Source organism: Passer montanus, unplaced genomic scaffold (assembly GCF_014805655.1).
Source record: "Passer montanus isolate IOZ18808 unplaced genomic scaffold, ASM1480565v1 scaffold7, whole genome shotgun sequence".
In the NCBI taxonomy this organism is placed as follows: Eukaryota; Metazoa; Chordata; class Aves; order Passeriformes; family Passeridae; genus Passer; species Passer montanus.
In genome coordinates, this window is record NW_024372147.1 from 5954675 (window position 1) to 5978110 (window position 23436).

General features: G+C 41.2%; 1 protein-coding gene across 4 annotated transcripts in view; it reads left to right on the forward strand.

The window, feature by feature from the left end:
- The first annotated feature begins 6501 nt into the window (after window positions 1-6501).
- PIP5K1B (phosphatidylinositol-4-phosphate 5-kinase type 1 beta) overlaps window positions 6502-23436 on the forward strand; it is a 97803-nt gene continuing 80868 nt past the window's right edge. For 2 of the 4 annotated variants that reach the window (XM_039729895.1, XM_039729892.1), the window contains exons 1-3: window positions 6505-6782; window positions 10575-10710; window positions 11246-11351. The gene's annotated coding sequence lies outside the window, so the exon portion shown is untranslated. Of the gene's footprint in view, window positions 6783-10574; window positions 10711-11245; window positions 11352-23436 lie in introns of all 4 variants that reach the window. The other 2 variants (XM_039729896.1, XM_039729893.1) reach the window with 2 other exon arrangements.

The window sequence follows — 23436 nt, forward strand, 5'->3', positions numbered from 1 at the left end:
AATTCATGTGGGTTTGGTCTTTACCTCTGTCCAGCAGAAGATATGTCTTATGGTTTAGGACTTCTGTTTAGCTAGGAAATAAAGCAATACTTTTTAGTCCTGGTACTAACTGACAAAGACTCACACTTTGAACATATTTCTGAAATAAGTACAATAGAACTTGCACGTAATTGCAAAAACAATTTCATGTTTTGAAATAGTAAGATAATTTACTGGTATCTGAGCTTCTGAATACTTATAGAAACGGAATTTTCTTCCTCTCTGTGAGGAAGCACTATATGTGAGCATGGTTTTACCTACATGTGCAGCTCAAGAGCAGGATTTTATCAGTTAAATGGTGCCAACACCCACTGAAAGTGCACTGCATGTCATGATTAAGTTCTCTGACATGAATTCTGAGTACATTTTTCTCTAAAGATTAGATACTCTTTATCTAACATGACACATGAAAAACATGAAACAACACTGAGAGACTAAACCCAAATGATTGACTATCAGAGGGGGCAGAATTCCAGGAATGGAAGAAAGCATCTCTCTACATAGAAGACGTTGCACTGGTGTTTGATTTCTCTGAAAGAAAGTCTTGCTCTGCTGGATAGTAAAATGGGAGTTTTATATTTAATTTTCAGAGAAATTGTAAGCAGGCACTCAGACCACCACACCTCAATTCAGTGTCTTTAAGAGAAAACACAGCTTTAAGAAGGAGAGAGCCACAAAAACCAGACAAAGTCTGCAGGGTGCATGCTACAGGCCAACACCTGCTTTTGGTTGGTTGGTTGGTTTGTGTCATAATACATTTAGTAGAATTTAAAGATGCAAACATATATTCTAAATTCCATTTTCTAGATTACTTCAGATATTAAGCAGAATTCTTATACTGCAAATAATGCAACTTATTGTGAATTAATGACTGTATAATTAGTGAACATGTAAAATCTTTAAAAATGCGAAAACTTTAAATCTGATTTTTTTTTAAGGTAAGCTCAAATCATCCTTCTATCTAAAATGATACTTCTATGGTCGTTACACTGTTATTTTAAAGAGCATGAAACTAGAAGTCTAGTCAATAAAACATTCAGACAACATTTACCCTAATATTTTACTTATTTATTCCCCTTCTCTGAACCAGTTTGCATCTATATATGCTAAGCAATGAAACTAGAAGAAAATGGTTTAGAATGTATCTGTTACTCTTATTCTATGGGAATATCTAGTGATTAGATCACTTTGGGTGCATGCCCTGCACTGGGAAACAGAACCAATGTCATCTAGTTTTTGACACCTAGGAGAGCTCAACACTGCTCAGCTTTCAAGCGAACATGTGGCAAAACATAACTAATTAACTGCCAGAACTTTGTATACTCTCTGTTTGGCAGTGCTGGAATTTTTAACTTATATAGATGCTTCTCTCCTTTTCACCTTCAGAAAGTTCTTACAACCTCTTTTGTCTTACATACAACTTCCTTTGTGGACCTGTCTTAGATTATGTAATATTCTTCAGCAAAACAGGAAATAATGGCAACACTCAGACTAGAAATCCTGTCTGCAAGTGGTCAGCATGTTCTGCAACCTCACAGTTACAAGAAGAATTGAAAAAACAGCTTACTGCAGAACTGTTCATAAAGTTCATTAAGCACAAATGCAGGGATATGCAGGTGGCTAAAAGGATGGAGTCATGGGTGGGGAATAGAGAAGTACTGAATCTAGTGGTAATGTTAGTTGTACCAAAAGGTGAAGAAAGTGATTCAGGGAGGAAATGGTTTCCCATCTTTCAGAAAAGCATGCCTGTTCTGTTTAGAATAATAATGACAACACTACAAGCATGATAGCTTTGTTAACAAAAGAGATCAGGATGATAGATTTGTCAACTTGTAGACAATAGTTGTCTAAATTATTGTGGCTCATGTGAGTAGCTGTATGAAGAGCTCTCTGATTTCTACAGCAAAACTGAGTGCCTAGTTCTGCTCAGTTATCGACATTGCTTGTGGAGTAAAAAAAAAGCAAATTAAAAAGAAAACTGGGGGAGGGTAGGATGGCACAAGCAGTAAGTTCTTAAATAACAGAGATTCATTATCACCTGAAAGCAGTCATCAGAAGTCTCAGTAATACCTATCAAATAAGGTGTGTTGTCTTAAAAGCGTTAAGGACCCTTTCAAAAAGCTTTGTGTCCTGCTTTGTTTTCAGCAAACAAAAAAATACAGGCTTAGTGTTGACATTCTGATATGACATAACTCACCTCTCCATGATAGTACGTAATAATATAAATCTCTAATTACTAGACAGAAAGGAGAAAATGTCCCTGGGTATTCAGACAAATATAAGAAACTAATAAATTTTAATCCCCTCTAAAATGTATCCTTAATAAGCGTGCTTAATATTATTTTAATATATACCCTTTTATTATATTCATAAGCTGATCAAATCAACAGCAGTGGAAAACTATGTGGTACTGGTTTTTAATATAATCTTGCTTGCTTGTGGTGAGAGAGAAAGATAGTAAAGAAAATTGCATATTTTAGTTAAGGGAATAAATAGAAGTCTTTGTAGTTCTTTACATTTATAGGGGAAAAAAAAGCTCACCAAATTGACACATCACAGAAATGTATGTCTTGAAACAGCATGCTAAGTTTTACTTCCTGCATAAGTCATATTCTGGAGAGAGACTTTTGAGGCAAAAGGTTTCATTACCCACTGCTACTCAGAAGACTCTAAGCAGCAGCTCTTACTGCATTTTCAGATTTCTAGAAATTGTTTCTGAATTTTAATTTTTTTTTAAGGCTGAAGAAAGTAGCTCTTCCTAAAGTGTAACTTTACAACGTTCCTTCCAACATTGGTCCATGCTTACTGGATATGTAAAACAAAAGGAATGTAAAAATGAAATTACTAATGTGGGCCTAAAATATTATCTGTGCGTATGCTGGACTCTGTACTCTGAACTTCCGCAGTTAGTAGCTCACATCATGGATTGCAAGACAAAAATTACTTGGGTTATCTGATCTCACTCCTCTGGTGGAGACTACTAGAACTTAGTATCCTGCAGTGACTGAGCACTCTGTACTGCTATCCTTATGCAAAGTTTTGACAAAGTGAAAGTGCAAGAAAAATACCAAATATTCTGCACTGGCAAAATGATCCAGCTGCAACTAGGGATGGTTTCATCAAAATTCATCCAGTGGAGCTCTGCACCTCTGGCTCTTCTGGCAGCAAAAACTTCTTTTGGCTTAGGCATGACATAAAATTAGACTTTTCCCCACACCATCAAGAATGTAAGTTGTGCAGGTAAAGTAAAAAACTCATCAGCATAATGCTAATTCCTATAAACTGTCTGAAAGAGTCTCAACCAGAAAAACGTGTTCCTACCAGATCATCACTCTGCCACAGTGTTTTTGATCTGAAACTATGAGTCTTAAAACTGACTTCAGTATATTGTTAATACATGTTTTCAGCCACACATATATAATAGTAAATAATAGTAGTTTTCCCATCTCAGATATTTTGTTAATAAATACATTGCTACAGAATATCATAAATGTCCTCTATATAAACATCATCATCAATCCCATTGAACAGTGATTATACAAAGAAGAAAAATGTGTTTGACTACCCTTAAAGATCTAGATTTTCTGCAGTTACCTTGCTAGCTTGTATGCTATAAGCAGCATAACATGGAATTCAGTATGGAATTTTGTCTGGAGAAGGGATAATGTTCTTTACAGTAGTTAGATTTGTGCTGAAGACAAGTATTGATAAAAAGGATGTTTTTGTTACCGTGGAGTAGTATTTAGACAGTAACAAGGCCTTTATTGCTCCTCAAGGGACCCCACCAATAAGGTACGTAAGAAGCTGGGAGAGGACACAGTCGGAAACACTGACCCAAGGAATTCAATATATCATGGTGTCATGCTTGGCCTATAAAGCTGGGGGAAGAAGGGAGAAGGACCTAGGATATTGAGTTTGGTGGTCTTTGTCTTCCCAAGTCAATGTTACACCTGACTGAGCCCTGTTTTTCTGGGATGGTTTAACACTTGTCTGCCTATGGGAAATGAGTGCATTTCTTGTCTTGCTTTGCTTGCATGCGTGGCTCTTTATTTACCTATGAAACTGTCCTTATCTCACCTCATGAGTGTTCTTACTGGGGTACTTACTGGGGTGAACATTTCCGGTTCTGTCCCCCCTTCCACTTCAAGGGACAGTGAGTGAGTGGCACTTGGCTGCCAGCTGGACATAAACCATGGCAATCTACTAAAATGATAATTGTAGAAAATTAGATTGTAACAAGCAATCTAGTACCACAACTAGTGGCAACTCCTGTCCCATCTGTCTAGTTTTCTACTACACCTGCATGTAGATGGTGGACCCCAAAGCATTATTAAGAGACCCGGGGAGTGTGAGGAGAAAAACATAGTAAATGAGATTAATAACTTGTCATTTACTGAGAGTTTACTTATATCATATAGCACTGTTAGAGAGTATATACAGAAGTGGAAAAAACCCATTCAGGTACTTGCTTGGTTCAGCACAAAGAAGAAAGAAGAAACTTTCTCTTGTTTTAGGATGCTTTTTTGAAAGTAGAGTAGTCAGGGGTTCTGCCCACTCTTGGAACAGGGCCTGGGACTCAGTATAGCCCCTTTGTCATATATCAGCAGTGTCAACACTATCTGCAGTTCTTAAAACTTCCTTTGCAAGAGCTCTGTAAGACAGTTTAGTCCTACCCATTGAGGTGCAATATAACATGAAGCAGTTAACTTTAAAAATCTGAAAGGAAATTTTGAGAAGACCTGATAGTATTAGATTATTCTCATCTTCCATTTTTCTAGCTTGAAAACACTCATATAACCAGAAACTAGTTAAAGCTGCAGATTCTGAATACATTAAAGAAAATGCCATCCACTCTAAAGATTCAGAACTGAGCCAGATGGCACATCTGACTGCAGTGTATATGAGCCACTGTACTCCTACTGCTGTGAAAAGCAGAAACTGAAGCATCAGAGGATGAAGCTAGTTTACCAGGAATCTCTCTTATGGCTCTGACCTAGGGCAGCCACTGTCTCTAAGTGGTGTGACTATTGCACATAGGTTTGAGTAAACATGTGACAAAGTTGTTTTATAAATATCATGGAAGATAAAAACCAGAGTGAAGTAAGGACCTTGAACAAAATGGAAGAAAAATGGAAGCAGAATGTTGAAATGCTATGTTATTTCTCCTCTTTAACACATACGGGCACACAATAGTTCCTTCTGCACTTGGAATTCAATGTGCATGAGTCAGCCTGTCCGATATCAGCAATTACAGCTATAAATGCAGTGCTATTATGCACTCATGTTGTGTAGCTTGGGAGTAGTCTATTCTACCAGGAACAAAAAGGTCTTGAGTAGATTAGGGTTCTTAACCATTCTCAAGCAGCAAGCAGGCAGTCAACAGTGCAGCCTTGCTTCACACAGCAGGAATTCATCTCCAGCACTCTGCTCCCTGAGAAGAGCCCAGGGCCCTGTAGGAGTGACATTCTCTTGCATGCAGCAGTGTTGCAAAGTCCCAGTAACCTCCCATTTTCATCAGCAGGAAATCTTTGCACATTTTTTCTCACAGCTTCCTTTCCACAGTCATTCATTTACACTGATTTATAGCCTTCCTCACTGTCCTCCTCCTCAATTCTTCCCCCTCAATATTTTCCTGAAAAACTTAACCGTGGAAAGTACATGTTGGGGGATTAACAACCTGGATTTTTTGCCTTCTCAGGCAATAGCAATGAGCTTGGCAATTGGCAATGGCAATGATGGCAATGACCAGGTGGATGATGCCAGTGGTCCTGCTCAGGGTGCATGTCTGCTGGTGGCTGGTCCAGAAAGCCGTTTTATGTGAGAAACAGAATTTGGAGCTCATATGTGACAAATGAGGAGAAACAAAATGAGAGGCAAGGAAGGTGATCTGGTCCTCTGATCCTGACCTCTGGCCCAGGCCGAAAGGCTCAGCTCTGAACAGGGGTTGAGAACATGAGCTAAGACAGGAGAAAGCTGGAGCTGTTCAACCTGCAGGAGAGAAGGATGCATGGAGATCTCACAGCAACCTTCCAGTACCTGAAGGGGGCCTGCAGGGAAGCCGGAGATGAACTCTTGCTCATGAAGAGAGAGACAAGACGAAGACTAATGGGTACAAATTGAAAGAGAGGAAATTTACTTAGGCAGAAATTTCTTAGTGTGAGCAGTGGAGCCAGAGCCCCCTGTCACAGACGGGCCAACAGGTGCCGCCACTTTTGGTGCAGCACCGCGGCCTCGCACGCCTCAGGGCGCACCAGCCCGGCACGGCCCCGCGCCTCCTGCGGGCCTGGGACCCCCGCGCCGCCAAGCAGCTCCCAGAGCGCCCTCACCCGCAGGGCGACGGGAAGCGGCCGGGGGCGGGCAGGGCCGGCCGGACGCCCACCGAGCGGTCGCGCCGCCTCGCCCCCGGGACGGGCGGGAGAGAGGAGCCGCTGGCGGGAGGAGCCGTCCCGCGGCACCGCCTCCCGCCGTCATCTGCCGCTGGAGGTGAGGGAGCGCGGCAGTGCCGGCCGGGAGCGCCGGGGGCGGCAGGTCGGTACCCCTCGCCGGCCTCGGGGTGCTCGGTGGGGCGCCGGCGGCGAGGGGCCGCCCGCAGGAGCGGTCCCGGTCCCGGTCCCGGTCCTGCCGCGGGCAGCGCGGGGCTTGCCCTGCCCTGCCCTGCCCTGCCCTGGCTCTTTTTGCCGTGTGTCCCCTGCTGCGGACGGGCGGGTGCGGCGTGCCCGGGGACTGCGGCGCGGGCTCTCCGGGTCAGTCTGATTGTGTTTTTATTGCTGTTCAGCTCGGCCTCAGGGAGAAGGGCTGGGGGAAGGCGGGCGGCGCAGAGCGGAGGCCGGCGGGGCCCCCGAGCCCGGCTGGGTCAAGTGCTGAGGCGCTCGGGGCGGCGGGTCCCTGTCCCCGCTGCGAGCCCCGCCGGCACCCGAGGCCTGAGGGGGAAAGCGGGTCTCGTTCCTGTGCTCCGTCTGTGTGTCTGTGTGCCGGTCTGTCTGTCTGCGTTTAAGGAGGAGGGAGATTTTTCTGTGAACTTCCACGGACTTTTAAGTCTCTTAATTGTGGGGTTGCAGCGCTTTAAGGAAAGAGAGCACCCAGAAGCATGTGGGGGAACGGGAGGTGGATTCCTGCATGCCTGAGGTGTTGGCCATTTCGGGATTGAGCTCTGCTGCAGCTGAGCGGGCTTTTCCAGGTGCACGCAGCCCCTTCCCGTGGAGGTCCGGCTGGCCGCTGCAGGGAGAGCGGGGCTGGATTGAGACTTTTCTGCCCAAGAGGCTGATTTTGCTAAGTAGAGAAAAGTCCTTAAATAGTGAACTTACCTGTTAGTACCATAAAATGACTTCTGTAAAGTAGCAATCTCTCCAATACCTTTCTTAGGTGATCAGAGGTTTTTGGGTTATCCTCTGCCCCCCTCTTTTCTCTTTAATGCTGCCTCTTAAAAGCTAAGCTATGGTACATAATGTTGCTTTAGGATAACTTGGTGTTGGTGTTGTTATCTCTCCCTAAGGAAATGTAAATAGACTTGCTTCATGTTGCTTCTGAAAGGATATTGCTTAAGGTGAAGAAACTGAGGGTTTGTTCCTTTTATTTTGTTAGTCATGTATTTATGTAGTTGATTTGACACAAACATTTGGATAATGTGAGGTGAAGAGGGCTTATATAAATCTTAAAACCACAGAAATTCTTCTTAAAATGAACCTAAGCAGCACTGGCAGTTCTGAAATTTATGAATGTGTATTTGTAGCACCCACCGGACTTTTTTATGTAGCAATGTAAATTTATAGTATGTTTATCTCATGGTTTATTAGAGTGGAGATGCTTATAATGAAGTTCATTAAATTGTGTCTCAAAATTCTTCCATCTTCAAAGTGGAGAATACGTGTTCTGATGAATGCCTAATGTAGTTGTTACTCTGACTCTTCCAAAACCTGTAATAATACCTAATTTGTCACCCCTTTCTCCACCCAAATATTTTTTCCTATCCATAGTCTATTGGGTTTTTTGCTTATAGCCATTTCAAAACTGATTCAGAAAAACCAAAATTGAACACAATTACTCAAATCTCTTTTGCTCTTAAAGATCAGTGTCTAATAATTAATTTATTGGGAGAAAATAAAATGGGACTGTAAATACGTTCCTTTAATTATTTTTATTTTACTGTATTACATTATTTCCTTGACTCTTCCCTTCCTGCAATTAGATAAAACAGAGATTTGAAAATAATTCTAGGCCTGAAATTGATCCTTAAGCCATTAAAAGCAGCAGGAGGTTTCTTTCTCCATATTCATTGGGTGCTAGTTAAAGAGTGTCTTTGGTTATACATTTGGATTTTCTTGATATTGGATGAATTGAAACATGTGCCTAAGAATAAGCATTTGCTCACATGTTTTACTGTAATAGGGTGTGTTTGTGGAATGGTGTTGATTTCTCTGTTTCTTGTCTAGCCTGTAGGGAGCTAAAGTTTTTTTTTTTCTTTTGACACCAATAGAATGGGCTAGAAAGTATAAAAACTACTTTCTTTGTGATCATGTAATGTTCTCCATGTGCTGTTGAAAATGTGCATACCCATTCTTCCAGTCCTGAATGTACTGTACCTAATCAGTGTGTTTATATTCTGTGTAACCAAGGCACATTAGGTGTGTTGGCATTCTTGGCTACTTTAGAGTAGAAACTGGCAACAACCTCTCCTTGGGCAGCTGGTTACAAGGCACTGCCTCCCCCTCTTCCCCCAGCTCACATTTGGTTTTAAGGGTAGATAAGGGCTGGCACAGCTTCCATGCCCTTTTCAGCACCCTGCACAATACAATGCTGTGCTAGCAATTGCTGAGAGCCTCCCTAAAGGTTTGTCTTACACAGCGACTGAAGAATGTATACTTGTTGGTGGTGCAGTGTGATTGCTTTGGTTACGTGATCACCTCCTATGAGGTGGTAACCTGCTAAGTGGATGAGGGAAAGGCTGTGGATGTAGGCTACCTGGACTTTATTGAAGCCTTTGGTACTGTCTCCCACGTCATTCTCCTGGAGAAGCTGGCAACCATGGCTTTTCCAGCTGCCCTGTCTGCTGGTTAAAACTACTGGCTTGATGTCCAGCCTCAGACAGTGGTGGTAAATGGAATTACACCCAGCTGGTGGCTGGTCACAAGAGATGTTTCCCAGCCTTCAGCCAATCTTAAAGATTTTTATTGGTGATCTTGATGAGAGGATTGAGCATACCCTCAGTAAGTTTGCAGGCAACACCAAGTGGGGCGGGGGTGTTGATCTGCTTGAGGGTCGGAAGGTACTGCAGAGGGATCTAGACAGGCTGGGTTGGTGGGCAAGGCAGGGGTATGAGGTTCAACATGCCATAGCAGGTCTTGCACTTGGGTCACAACAGCTCCACCAAGTGCTACAGGCTGGTTGTAGAGTGGCTGGAAAGGGGCCCAAGGAAAAGGGCCTGGAGGTGGTGGTCAACAGCAGCTGAACATGAGCCAGCGTGTGTCTGGGTGGCCAAGAAGGCCCCTGGCATGCTGGCCTGTATCAGCAATAGTGTGGCCACAAGAGCAGGGCAGGGCTTGTCCCCCTGTACTCATCACTGCTGAGGCCACACCTCAGATCCTGTGCTCAGTTCTGGGCCCCGCACTGCAGGACAGACATTGAGGGGCTGGAGGGTGTTCACTGAAGGGCAGCGAGGCTGGTGAAGGGTCTGGAGCACAGGTCCTATGAGGAGTGGCTGAGGGAGCTGGGGTTGTTCAGCCTGGAGAAAAGGAGGATCAAGGGAATGCAATGGAGGCTGAAAGGAGGTGGAGCTAAGGTGTCATTCTATTCTCCCGGGTAACAATTGGGCAAGAGGAAAAGGCCTTAAGCTGCACTAAGGAAAGTTTATATAAGGTATTAGGAAATTTTTTTTCACTGGAAGGATGGTCAGATGTTGGATAAGTGTGCCCGGGGGAGTAGTTGAGGCATCATGCTTGGACACGTTCAAAAGATGGGTAGATATGGATCAGTGGTGGACCTGGCACAGTCAGGCTAACAGCTGGACTCGGTGACCCTAAGGGTCTTTTCCAACCTAAATGATTCTATGATTCTACTGCTTGTAATTAAGTGACACCATATTTGAAATTTATATATTGTAGGAGGTAAAAAGCAAACTTCAATGATCAGGCAAAATAAAATGTGTATTTAGGAGCATATTGATGGGCAGCTGGGTATGTGTTTTATTGATTAAACCCCCATGTTGGATAATAGCAAGCTCTACACAAGTAAACTGCAATGGAATGCTTTTTCAAGTTAAGTCTTTGCTGGCATAGCAAGTAGGAATTGGGATCATGGTCTCCATGTCTTCTCTGCTGAACATCCTGCCATTCAGTGCTAGGTACAGTTTGGACTGTTCCTTCTTTAAGTGTAATTTGTAGTTGAATCAGTTTTGTACTGTCACTACTTGTTATAGGCTCACACCACTGATACTCTGAATTTTATTTTCTCTAAATAGATCAAATGTGTAATTTGTCACTGCAGATTCCTGTTGTGGTTAAGTGGTAACATGTGTTGTCTTATTCTTCACGTTTTTACAGTCCCGGAAGACCTTTTCTCCTCGTATGTAAGCAAGAAACTTGAAGTCCTGCTTCAGTGAGCTGGAAATTCAGTTTTTTTTACGTTCCTTCTTCATTCTCCTGTTGTGACTGGAAAACCATATCAACCTGTTGCAAGGTATAATTTACTATTTTATTGTTATATCCTCCTTGCAGTAAAGCTGGTCTGTTTGTCTTCAGTGAAGTAGGAGGAAGTTGCAAGTGTTGCAAGTGCATTGTTTATTTTCACTACTGTCTAGATGTGCTTGTGTTTTGTATTTTGAAATATGAAATTTTTAAATAAGTTTTTTGATTATGATGCAGCTGTGACACAGTGAAGAAACTTGTGAGCTTACTCTAAGTTACTTGGAAAACTTTTTGTGATGCTGTGCATTTGCATAGCCATAGGGTACTTCTGTCTAGTAAAGCAGGTGCTGGATGATGGCCATTTTATTAACTGTGCTCATTTTTGTTGCTAGTTCTTTTACCTCAAGATTCAGGTATTTTGTGATTGCATGCCACCTGGCCTGCCTCCTGTTTGGTACCCTCTGGTTTTTTTGTATGTGATCCTTCTTACTTCTTACTTATAGAGAGCAATGTACCTTTTAAAAGTTTTTTTATGTGATCCTTCTTACTTATAGAGAGCAATGTACCTTTTAAAATGTCTCTTTAAGATCAGAGAACACATATTACACACCCTGGAGCTGAGGCACAGAAGCTGAAAGATTCATTCAGTGCTGTATAAAGAAATGTGCCACTGCAGACCAAGACCCAGTGTTGGTAAGAAGATTTTTATTCTCTTCTATAGGAGACCAGTTCACTGTGAATTATAAAACTCATCCTATGAAAAAGAAAGTCTCAGGCTTCTGGAATCAGGTTCCACTTGGCTCCTTTTATCTTTGTGCAGACATAGAATTTGGCAGTATTTTGGCAATGGAAAATATAAATTGAAAAATCTGTCTTGATGTCCTTTTGTGGAACTTTTAGTTCATGACCACAATTATATTATACATTATGAACACAAATACAAAGATCCTTTGATTGCACAAATACTTAAAATCAATACCCTTCAACAGTAGAAATCTTGGTGTAATTTGCAGCAGTTGACAGTTATTAAGCCTTGTTAGCAGCTCCAGAAACTTGACTGTGCCATTTGAGCTGAAGAAAACTGCTGCCATTTAAGATTACAGCTTGGTGAGCAGTGCAGTTTAATGAGATGCCTTCAGCACCAAACAAAGCTGACTAAAAATGCTACAACTGTTATGGCAGTTTGCCACTTTTTTGGCTGTGGTTGCACAACTGTTGGTAAGGCTTTGTGATAATATGGGATCACTGAACTGATCTGAATTAAAAATAACTTTGCAAGAACAAAAGAAACCAGTGTGAAGGACAGCTGTTTTTCAACTGGCTCTTTAGCTGGGGCAATTTGCAGGTTCAGCCCGCAGTTGTGGGGTTGTGCTGTGGTAGGGGGGTGTTAATGGCAGGGGACAGGTGTGAGAGAAGTGGAATTGATAAAATGAGACCTGATAGTTTCTCTTGCTCTTGAGAAGGTGATTGCGTGTGTGAAATTGCTGTTGGTGTTCATTTGATCTAGTCAAAAGAGGGAAACTTGTTGCTTGGTTTTAACAGCTTGGTGTTGCCTTGTCCCCAGCCTGAATCTCACTTTCTGTGCCCATCAGGGCTTCCTCCCGCCCCCCTTACCTTGTTGCTGCTACTTTGTAGCAAAATGAGCTATTTTTACTACTCTGTAGCAAACCCCATGGTCAGATCAGTGGGAGTGAATGGACAGGATTCTCCTCAACGCTGCGTGCAGAGATTCCCATCCTTTGCTATCTGGGAAAGTAATTTGCTTTCTTTCTCCTGGCGAGTTTGTTTTCACAAGAAGTTCTTGGCCTGAGTACCAGTGTGAATCAGCTAAATGCCAGAGGATACATCATAGATGATAGCTTAACTATAGGGGGGCTACAGGCCACAGTCTCACCTTTGTGCCCAGCAAAATCAGGTCATAGATCCTCCTGGGAATGTGCTCTGGTGCATAGAAAATAAAGATATGTTTGGTGCCAGCCAACATGGCTTCACTAGGGGCAAACTGTGCCTGAAAAATTTGATGGCCTTCTATAACAGGATTATAGAGTTCGTAGTTAGGAGCAGCTGACACCACTTATCTGGACTTAGACAAAACATTTCCACTGTTCCTTGTCTCTAAACTGAAGAGACATGGCATTTGGGCCACTTGTTGTATAAGGAATTGGCTGGATGTCACACTCAAAGAGTTGTGGTCAATGGCTCAATGTCCAAGTGGAGGGCAGTGGTGAGTGGTGTCCTCAGGGGCTGGTATTGGCACCGGAGCTGTCTAATAGCTCTGTTGGTGACAGGGACCATGGGAGGGAGTGCACCCTCAGCAGCTGTGCTGATAACACTAAAATGTGGGGTGTCAGTTTGCATCCAGTGGGACTCTGACAGGCTTGAGAACCTCATGTCAATCTCATGTAGGTCCTGCATGGGGATTGTGGCAATTCCAAGCACAAATACAGGATGGGAGGAGGATGGATTAAGAGCAGCCCTGGGTAGAAGGACTTGGGGTGCTGGACATGACTGGGCATTGTGCATGTGCAGCCTGGAGACCCAGCCACATCCTGGGCTCCATCCAAAGCAGCGTGGGCAGCAGGGCCAGGGAGGGGATTCTGTCCCTCTGCTCTGCTGAGAGCCCACCTGCAGGGCTGCATCAGCTCTGGGGTCACAGCACAGGAAGCGCATGGACCTGTTGGAGCGAGTTGGGAGGAGGCCCATGAAGATGATGTGGAACAACTCTCCTGTGAAGACAAGCTGAACAAGATGGAGAAAAAGAGAAGGTTCTGGGGAGACCTTAGAGCAGCCTTCCAGTACCTAAAAGGGGGTAAGAGAGTTGGTGAGGCACTTTTGACGAGGTCATTTAGTGACACGACAATGGGGAATGGCTTTAAATTGAAAGAGGGTAGGTTTAGATTAGATATTAAAAATAAATTCTGTACTTTGAGGATGATGAGGCACGGGAACAGGTTGTTCGGAGAAATAGTGGATTATATAGTGGAAAGTGTTCAGGGCTAGGTTGGATGGGGCATTGAGCAACCTGGTCTGGTGGAAGGTGTCCCTGGTCTGCCTGTGGCTAGTGGAGTTGGAACTAGATAATGTTTAAGAATGCTTTCAATCCAAACCATTCTATGATTCTGTGATTAATTGTAGGAGTGGTGTGCCCATCACTCTCCAGGCCTCAGTGTAGCTATTCCCAAAGCAGCAGCTGGGGGAGCAGGGAGATACCAGCAGCAGCAACCTGATGGTAGTCCCAGGCCTGTACTGAGGCTGGTAGCCTGTCCTAGCCGCTCTTGCTGACTGGCATGTGTAGAAAAGTTTCCCAGTGCTGGAATGGCATTGCCATTTAGTTATGGAAAATCTTGTGAAGTCTCCTGCTATTAGCCATTGGATCGTGAGAGCCAGTAAATGTTTGCTCTTGCATTCATTACAAATTGTTGTTTCTTCCCAAAAACCTTTTTTTTTCAGTTCATGAAGAGGCCTAACTGAATGAGGTAGCACATCTCAAACTGTGATTTGCTCATTACTAATGGCAATAATAGGGTCACAGGCTGTATGTCAAATGGCCTTTTGTTGGTTTTCTGAAGATTTCTGCTAACCTCTGAGTGATTTGGAGGGAAGTTTGTAATCTGCTGGCTTACAAAACTTGGGAAATGTGGGCTTTTTCTCTGTCTTTTTTTTACCCAAGTGAACTCAGTTGCTGGTAAAACATTTTAAACACTCGTGAGCTAGAAAATTTGTAAGAAGCCAGATTTTTATTTGTGTAGTGCTACCAGTAGCTACCAGTTCTGTCTACCTTCAGTTAGAAGATTAATGAAAATATTTATTTTGGGTCAAAAGAACAGTCTTCCTGGCTATGTACCTATGTTACCCAAGCTGTAAAACTGCATTATTAAAAGGGAGCTGAGAAATTTGTGAGGCTCCTATTAAAGCTATATTGAAAATCTTCAAAGGATGATTGAGCTAAATGGTAAGATTCTGGGATATCCTGGTCACTGCTAAGATAACTTTCTGGTGTGTGCAGATGCTCTTGTTTTTTGTACCTAATTTAAGTCTTGTAGTGTCTTGTAAGAGCTTTTTGATGAAAGTAATGCAGTGGCCATTGAGACCATGGCCATGTTGAGTCTGGCAGGGAGCACTACACAGAATCAAAACTATATCAGATAAGAACACTGAACTTCATTTTCAGTAGTGCTGTCTGAGTTAAGTTTTTAGGATCACTGTATTACTTAGTTACTTTGCTGTCAAATTTGACATTCAAAACTCTGTCAAGGGATGAGTCAGCTGTGTTGTAATCCTTTGTCTTTAGTGCCTGTTTCTCTTCCTCTAGGGTTTTACAAATTTGGGAAGACTTGCTACTGATTTGTCTGAATATTTCTGTATGCATAACTCTAACAGAACATTGCTAATAAAATATATAGTCCTATTGAGCCTTTTCACTCCAGTATGTTTGCTGACCGTATTGGGAGAGATTTGTTCGAGGATGGAGAAATGTCTTCTAGGCTGTTAGAGAGGTTGCCATGGAGGGTATTCTTTAGGAGTATGAGTCAGGGTAAAGATCACTATAACTTTACTCTTCATTGTGCAGTACATAATCAGCAGATCCACACCTGCAGTTGCTGATTGGGATCTCTTTATTTCTTTGTGATATGTTCTATGTGAGATTTTTCACTGAGCAGAGGGGATGGTCTGGTGTGGAGATTTCTTCTTACCCAGCTGACTCAGCTCCTGGTCACCAGGCTGCAGAGAGATTCAGTGGCGTCTCTGTGGTTAAACAAGTAGCCTACAAAGAAGGCAGCTTATGTGTCTTACCTTGCATGAGGGAGCACACCGTTATGACAAAATTGAGTTCCCAGCTTCTGCCAAAACTTGTGTCTTTGCTTGAGTTTGAGTGATGTGGAAGTCAATATGGATAACTGTATAAGGTATGTGACAGTCATACACGTCTGCATGAATGCTAGCACACAGAGAAGCCTTTGAGGGACTGGTACTTTAGCTCTTTACATCCCACTGAACTCTGAGGAAAAGAAACTTTCACATTCTGAGTGGTAATGGAAGTTCCTGAGAGGGAAGAGAGATTTCCACCAAGTTTAGTCACTTTGTTCAACATGAAAACAAAGGAAGTATTGTGAAGAGCTTTCTGGCTAGAAAACAGTAAATCTTCTCATGGGAGTCCACAGTTTCTGGTTTTGTTTTTAGTACAAACATGATGATGTAACAAAGTCATCTTGTTAAATAACGATACTTGTATGTTTAATGTAATCAGTTTTTGTTTACACTATAAACTTTTTTGCCAGCTATTCATAGATTGCTGTAGTAGAACTCTTAAATACAGCAATGGAAAGAGCATTATTGTGTATTTCTCAAGGGCAATAGTAATCTGAATTAGAAACTTTCTTTGCTTACAGGCTTTGCTGGTCTTTCCACTATAAATAGTTTTGAAGTGCTGGGAATGTGGATGAGTAAGGGTCATAGTCTTTCTGATCACATTTTTTGTAAGCATTAGTCTTCTGCTGAAATTTGTGGTGCCACTTGAATACAGTAGATGTGGTGCTTCTGAGACTAATCTTCAGGCCTGTCAGTGTGATGATTCGTAGTGCATACAGAAAGCAGAGGTGGCATTCTCAAAGATGTGTCTGTTTCCTAGGCAGAAGAACACACACAAAATGTTAATACATGAGATGAAAACAATGGAATCTAAGATATTAAAAGTACTTCAAATTGAAGCACAAATACCTGCATAATTTTAAGAGATCTTCTAATATTCTGATATTACTAGACAAAACAATGCAAAATTTTGGTGTTGATAATGAGAAGGAGGAGTTTGAGACCTCTTCAATAAAACAATCCATCCAATCAGAAGAGGGTCTTAATTGACCCTCATGTGAATACAAAATTGCTTTTGTATCACTTATAGGAATACCTGCCAAAATGTTCACCGTTTAACAATTTTTTTTTTTAAGATAAATATCTTTTCAAAGCCAGATGTAAGGATTAAGTAGTTTATAACTATGAATATTTAGGTTAAGATGGCTCACATACTGCTTTTCATTTGAAATGTATTTCTTATTGAAAGTCTTATGCTTAAGTTTTTGAAGAGAAAACAAAATTCCAGCAGTAGGAGGAGTGTCCTACTTGTTAGCCTGCAAAGCTTTAATTAAGTCTTGGAGTATTGTGAACTGTCATCTCTGCGCAGTCCCAAGTTCTCTGTAGGGAATTATGTAGAACATGGGCAACTAATTTTGACCTGTTCATGGAGAAATATTTTAATTGCATATGAAAGAGCAGATTCAGTGTACTGTGGTGTTCTCATGCAAAATAGCCAAGAAACATACGAGCATCTAGCAGAACTCGGTGTTTTGTATGGCTGCCCCAGGCCTTTGTTTAGTGTTTACAAGGTTGCTTCTCTTTCTCTAGGTTTCTGTTCTGCTAGAGAACATACTGGGTTTTGTTGTGTGTTGGTGTCTATCTAGGTGTGACTTTAGCTGTGTTTTTCATACACTTATGTTGCTAACAGACATACCCCATCTAGGACTGTCTTTGTTATTTGGCTGCCTCTCTATAGCAGAGTAGCAAAACTAGAAGCTTTGAGCAGCAGATGAATACTTTGAGTCATCTACAGCCCATACAGGCTGCAATGAGGGCAGTGTTTCCTTCATTTTTTCCTTCTTACCTCAACAGACCAGGTTGTTATTATTGTTATAATTATGTGAGCACAGGCCTTCCTGTTGTGCTGTTATTAACAAAAATGAGCACACAAAGCTTTGGGATAAAAGAGGAAATGCATTTGAATCTACTCTTCAGAGTTACTGGTTCCCAGCTTGAGATCATTGAGTTCTGCTAGCAGCTGAACTGATCAATTCACTTCCTCTTTTCAATAGCAATGCAGTAAGTCACTAAATTATTGCTTTGCTGATTACTATTCTGACTTTTCTTTACAGGCTTGTTTCTAAAGGGGAGTCTTTGACATACGCTTGTCTGACTCCTAATTTTAATAGATACTCTGCTTGCTATGGGAGGCTGAAAGTGTTGTAAGACACATGTACAGTGCAACACCAAGAAAGGAAATTGCTATCTCTGTGTTTCAGCAATGTACATTAGCAGTATTTTCTTACTATATAAATAATTAAAAATGTTGTTTAAAATGGAAATAAGAGCCATTATATGCTTGATCTCTGGGAGCTCCAACATCTAGATTTAGCTGTATTTTTTTGAGATCTGAAGTCTGTTGTACTGAAGCCCAAATGGAACATGTCTCGTGTCTCTTACTGACTTCTGAGTTTGTAAGGCTTTTCCTACTTTTGGTTTGAACCTACCTAGCTTCTGGTTTTTGTGCATTATGTCACAGAAGTGACAGAAGCTCTACATGATGGAGGATTGACATATCAAACTGATCACCTGAGAGTAGTATCCTCTTTACCATAGTTTCTCCAGATGAAATGTTATGTAAGGATTCTTATAGTAATTTTGTTTTGAGGAACTCTTCATTGAATTTGCGCAAGAAGGATTGCTGTAGTTTAGGTGCATTTGTGATCAAACTGTAACTTCGGTGCAGCCTCAAAGCAGTTGTGCATCATAGGAATATCCTACCTCATATTTTTTGGTGCTTGAATTTATTTACCTGTGATGTAAAGATTATAAATTTTTAACAGCTGTGTGACCATATGTGGAGGTCAATTATTAACTAGTAAGCAGCCATGAACATATGCATGATCACTAAGTGCAGTTACCTTCATCACTCATCTTGACTCTTTATACTTTGTGCATATGCACTGCACAGACTATCTGTAATTCAAAATTGCCCTTTGCATCTTACCACTGGTGCCAAAAAGACTTTTGGTTTTTATAGATTTTCCATATATTCGTAGCTCTGTAGACTACTATTACATAGTTATATAGGTCCTTAACTTACTGTAGTACTGTCCTACCCCTTCACTTAGATTTTAGAACTATAAACTAATGTCCCTGGTATCTTTACTCCTGCCTCTGTAGTGAACCAAGGACATTATTATTATTTTCTCTGTGTATCATAGACATAATGAATGTGTGGTTAGGAGCTAGGGAGGTGGAGGGGGCTTAAGCAGGGGCAGAACCAAAAGTGTGGGGATGACTTAATTAACTATTCCTCTAATTGGACAATTTCTGTTAAGTATGCTAATTTTTTTCAGACTTATAAAATTGTCTGGTGTCAGACCCAGGACGTCTCTCTGATGGTCCTGGATGATCTGAGCCCCAGCCAGGTGGCTTTGAAGCCCTGGCAGGGGGGTTGGAGACCCTGGCATGCAGCCAAAGGCCCCTGCAGCTTTGGATTCGACCCATGGAACAAATTACCACCTTTGTAAGAATTAAAGGTCACGAAAGTTTAGATAGCATAATAATAGTAGTTATAGGGTGAAAAGAGAAATTTTGAAGATTTTTATTATAGGGGTCTAGGAGGCAAGATGGAGGAATTTGGGCATTGTCCTGTTCTTCCTTCTTCCATCCATCTTCTTGGTGATAGTGGCATTTTGGGATTGGTTTAGAGTAGAAAGTCCCTGCCTAACATCAGTGATAGGTATTGGAACATAACTGTAAATATCAAATAATTAGTTTATAGTATAAAAGACAACACCAGCACCGTGGGAGGGCAGTGTGCCTTGGACTGACCAACTGAACAGACCTTGGCAGGCCAGACAGAAAATGTTTTAGATAACCAATAATAAACAACCTTGATAATGTGAGCTGAAGACTTCTGGCTCCTTCTTCAACAGCTGGCTTGGGGAAAAGAGACTTTTAATACATCTTGGGGTCATCTTGACCAGAGGAAATCCTGAGAGAGTTTGGGTCCTGTATTATGTGTGCATTTCACCATATTTGCACCATGAAGGATCTTCATTTAAGGTTACTGCTTTTTATCATCTTAATATTGTTTGGCTTGTGATTTTAGGCATCCCCACTTGAATCACAATTCCAAGCTTGGTGTGAAGTGACAATCTGAATCCACAGAAGTTTGAAACCTGATGAAGACCCTTTTGTGTGATCCTACTGCTGGTGTTCCCTTTTTTAGTTTGCTGTACAGGCTTATTCTCATCCCCACTCTGTCCCTCTGAGACATGTAGGAGCTGAATTGGTGAGATCTAAATCTACATGTTCTTTGGACCAAGAAGGGGAACCCTGCTAGGTATAGGTGTGTTCCCTGATACAAAGGTTGAAATGGGTCTTTTACCTTCCATACTTGCCTGAATTTCTGTTACGTGGGCAAGGACCCCCTCTGCCCCTCACTGTCACTTTTCCCGATGGCAGTCTTGCCAGTGCCCTAAATCAGCCTTGTGCACAGTGGTGTGGGCAGGCGTGCTCCAGGCATGGCTGGCAATAGGCAGGCATCATTGCCGTGTTGATGCAGGTGACTGATGGTGAGGAGCTTGGTGTCTGGGGGACGTGTAACCTGGTACCATAGAGAACTGATGCACATCCATAGTCTGTGCGTGGTTTGGATCTATGTTAAGAAAGAATTGTGAAAATCACCTGTGATTGAAGGACTGTATGATCTCTTTGGTTGTGATGTGACACTGTAAAAAACAGTGTGGCTTTGTATGTTTCATTCTTCTCACATCAGGTTATATTTGAGCAATTAGAAATTCTCTTTGGGCAAAAAAGTTACTCAGGAACAAACATCTTTTTTATTAAATTAAGGCAGTGTGAATTGTGGGACAAACCCCCCCACCATTACTAGCTGGGATCGGTAGCTAATTTGCTTCACTTAATTTTTTTTTAAAATAATAGCATATGTACTGCCAAGTTATAATCCAGCTTAGGTTGTACATTTGCCTTTTAAAAGGAAGCTGCTCATGTTTTGTTTAGTTTTGTTGGTTTTGTTCCCTCACTCTGATACAGGCTACCAAAAAAATGGAGTGATTTATTTCAGAAATGTAAGCCATAGTAATTAAGATAAGACATCTTTTAAACTTTTTCCATGCATGGCATTATTGAAGCTCTTACTGGTGCTGAGTTTTTCCTGTTTATGACTACATTCCTATGCCAGGCTGATTCTGTGGTCAGAAAGACCTTGGAAGTCACAGGGACACAGCAGTATCAAGCTGCTATATTTTTTTCCAAAACTCAGGGGGACTTCCATGTGGTTGTTTGGGGTTTAAGAGAGATCTTAAATCTAAAATAATCATATTCAGTTAATTTTCATCTGAAATTATCTGGTCTATTCAAATGTTGTTCATACATGTATTATAGAACTTTGAGTTGAATTTATGTAGTTAACAAATAGGATCTGAAATTCCCTCAGTCTTGATGTTCAGTATATTTCTGACTTAATGTGGAGTAACAGGATAGCACCATACTATGGCAAGTATGAAAGCACACAAGTACATTGTGTAGTATGGTTAAACTGGAGGTTATAATGCAAGTGGAAATTTTAGATGATGTTAGATGCATAATATCAGACTATGTTAGGAAGTAAACTATATGTTTTTTGCTTGGCTTTGATTTGTTGTTTTTTTGTAGGGTTTTGGGTTTTTTTGACTGTGAATTTTTTATTCTGTTTTGTTTAGGGGATTTTTGGCTTTTAATTTGGTTGGTTTGTTTGCTTGTTTGGGGGCCTTTTGGCGGGTGGTTTTTTGGGTTGTGTTCGTTGGGTTTCTTTTTTTCTTTTTTTTTTTCGTTGTCACAGCATTACATTAATAGAAAAATGTAGTTTACCTGTAAATAAATGGTGCTTTTTTTTTTTTTCCTTGTCACAGCATTACATTAATAGAAAAATGTAGTTTATCTGTAAATGGTGGTAAAGTCCATTACAAAAAGTGTGGCTCATAAATATTGAGTTAAAAAACAAAGGATGCTTTACAATATTTTTGTTGGCTGATATTGAACAAATCTTTGATTCTTTCATAGATCTTCAAAGCAGAAAGAGTTTAACTTCAAACTTGAGGTATAATTACAGGGACATAAGTTTCTTTCAGTGATTTAACTTGTTTGTTGAAAAGTAAACACTTTTCTCAGTGTTTGCAATGCTCTAATATTGTGCTAAAGCATCCAAAATTACATGAAATCTGCTAGAAATATGTATTTTTATGAAGTAGTTTGACAAAGTAACTAGGTTTAGAAAAAATGATTCTTAATTTTTGCATTTGCAATAATCTCTAGGGATCCTACTGACAAATCTCAGGCTGGAAATTAGTAACTGCTTGGGTTTAAACTTTGTTTTAGTAGCAGCCATATTAAATGCTTGGATGTTTGCTTGCAGTGCTCTTAGTATTGTTTATCCTTTTACGAAGAGTGCATTTGACACAGTGGGGATTATTGCATTTAAAAGCAGCAAAAGTGTGGCAGAAAAGGTTGGAAGTAAACAAATTTGACTTAGGTGTTTTGGCTAATTGAAATGAGTAGCAGCTCTTGATACAGGGAGATGGATGTTCAGAGTCTTTCTGTGGGGCCTCAGAAATACTCAATATAAACCTTGACTCTGTGACTTTGTTAATTTCACCACCAGCTGTAAGTGATACTTAGAATAGGTTTTGCGAACTCTGAGAAATACTGTGTAGTATCAATTCTACAAAGTGAAAATGATAGTCTGTCTTTAATACACTAAAAGTTGGGATTTGCATCCTTCCAAAACATGGAAGGATGAGGAATAAAATCTTCAGTGGTTTTCTTAAAGCTTTTATGAGGTTTGCTGGACACAGTGTCTTCAGCATTAAAATTAAATGTAAATTTTCAAACACAATTTTTACAGAGCACAAAATGCAACGTTGCATTTTGTTGAAGAATTGAAGCTAGCTGTTACATGGAAATGAGTAGTTCAGCAAGATGCAGCTGGTTCTTGTAGTCTCAGTTCTGATTGTATAGATTTGTTATATAAGGCACTGGAGGTAAAAGCATTTCATGAAATGTAGTACATAAGACCTGGGCTATATAAGCTTTTGCTTTTTATTAAAAGCTTGCACTTAGATTGTCAATCCTCTGCAACAAGCTGCCCCTTAAAACCTAGTGCATGAGGAGAAAGTCAGGGCTAACCCTGTAAGACCCACTGAGTTGCTGCAGCTCCTTCTGGCAGAAGTGAGGGTTCCAAAGGTGCAGCCTTTTATGTGAGAGACTCTTAAGGGCTAAATAAGCAAGTTGTAGGAGCTGTGCCTTTAAGGACTAGCAGAAACACAATATAGTGAGTACAGGGACGGGAGGGTAGGATCCCATGAGGCCCATTTCCACCTGCATGTTTCCTGTGGTTCATCTCTACCTTGAAGGAGAGCAGAGCCTGTTGCCTGTCTCTGTACAGGGTAAGCAAATGCAGGCTGTGAACCTGCTTGTGCTGTAGGATTTCTCAGAGACTCCAGCAGCACACAGAGTCAGATTTCACTTGTAAAATGTCTGTGTTATCTACTGGGCCTTGGCCATGTATTTCTTGTCATATATTCTATTAGGTAACTTTTTCTTTGTGCCTACAAAATATTGGAATATATTCTGTTCTGTCACGAGTTCTCTTGACACGCAACACTGTGTGCACATAAGTGAGAATCAGACCTGGTATTCAGGGAATAATTGGATTTGTACCTACGAAATATTGGAATATATTCTGTTCTGTCACACGTGTTCTCTTGACACACAACACTGTGTGCACATAAGTGAGAATCAGACCTGGTATTCAGGGAATAATTGGCAAAGCCAGCAGTGATATTGGGAAGTTACAAGGCCATTTGTCATAATTCCATCTGTTCATTTACCTTATCTTCAAGAGAATAAGGTTCTCTGCAGGGAAAGCAGATGTTTTAATGCTCAGACAGTGAATCATCATTCCAGGTGCATGCAATGG